The following is a 1,508-nucleotide window of genomic DNA, read 5'->3' as shown; positions in this document are numbered from 1 at the left end:
TCTTGACATTAAAGTCTGCAGAACAATTTGATTTGAGTTTTGCCTCCAGAGGACCAATAATAACTGATGAGGCCTTTATTAAACAACTACAGCGTCAATTTCATCTCTTACCCCATTTAGGAAATGAAAATAAACACTGACAAAAGAACAAAAGAATTATACAAACTGTTGATTTGTGCCAACTGGCCAAGTGTTATCTGTTACATCCGTTAGCTTCCAATTTATCGTCTCTTTGACTTCTCTTCTTATCTCTTAAAACGTATCAAAATGTACTCAAACTTACTTCCACACAGTATCCTAACAGGCAGCTCACAGCTCTGACAGCTGACTGTACATTAAGCTACATTCTCATTACAACCCTACTGCCACACAATATACAGATAACATGATATCGACAAGTGATACTTCTTTATTTCATGAAGGGAGAAGAGGAAGGAGGACAGAGAAAATGGAGTAAATGAGAGAAAGACCGAGGTGAGAAAGGGAGGTTGGAGTAAAGATGGAAGGGGGGATGGGAGAAAGGGAGCGACAGGAAGGAGAGGAAACGATTGATGGAGGAGGTAATGATATGAAAGACAAGTGAGGGGAAGGAAAGTATAAAAGACGAGGGAGGAAGGAAAGAAAGGATGAAAGGAGGGACAGAGCAAAGAAAAGAGGGGCAGAGAAGGGAAAGGATGGATGGATGGATGACGGAGGGAAGGGAGGTGAGAAGACAATTAAAACAGTCAACAGGCACTTTGGATTCCCCCGACTGCATATCATCATTACAGCACACATACACACACACACACAAACACAGTTTACAGGCGAAGTGAGACGAGCGGGCCAGACACGAAGCTCTTTGGTTGCCGCGGGAAACACTTCCTTGTTTGCCCTAACGCCCTCACTTCCTGTCCACTGAGACGTTTAGAGAGCTGTGTGTGCGTGGGTGGGTGTAGGTTTTTATGTTGCATGGCTAATTTTGACAGCATGGGAATGAGAGTGTAAGTAATGGTCCCGGCAGACTCTGGGTGTGTGTGTGTGTAGGTGTGTGTGTGTAGGTGTGTAGGTGTGTGTGTGTGTGTGTGTCCAGAGAGTTCCATCCATTAGTGATAATGGGGAAACGGAGCTGCTATTAGCTGTTAATGGACAAACACAACCACACTACAGGCTTCCATTCTCTCTTTCTCTCACACACACACACACACACACACACACACACACACACACACACACACACAGGACTGCTTCCACAGTTAAGTGAGAGCTCATTCAAGTCAGTAGAAAGATGAAAATGTGTTCCATCTTCACAATCTACTTATTGAGTGTTTGACTCACGAGACCCACAGAGCCATGGAGCCTAAACACGGCGGTCTAAACCGATGGTTCTCAACCTTCATTGTGTACCGCGCACTCCTTGATGAGCTGTCGTGCCTCAAGGGCCATCTCCGTGAGAAGAACTACAGGTTTCCCAAGATGCCCGTTTATGACTCTACAAGTACCGTACCTGTTACAAATCCACATTCAAG

This window comes from Anarhichas minor, unplaced genomic scaffold (assembly GCF_050575085.1).
Source record: "Anarhichas minor isolate MPS153535 unplaced genomic scaffold, ASM5057508v1 ptg000073l, whole genome shotgun sequence".
Taxonomy (NCBI): Eukaryota; Metazoa; Chordata; class Actinopteri; order Perciformes; family Anarhichadidae; genus Anarhichas; species Anarhichas minor.
This window is presented reverse-complemented; position numbering follows the sequence as displayed.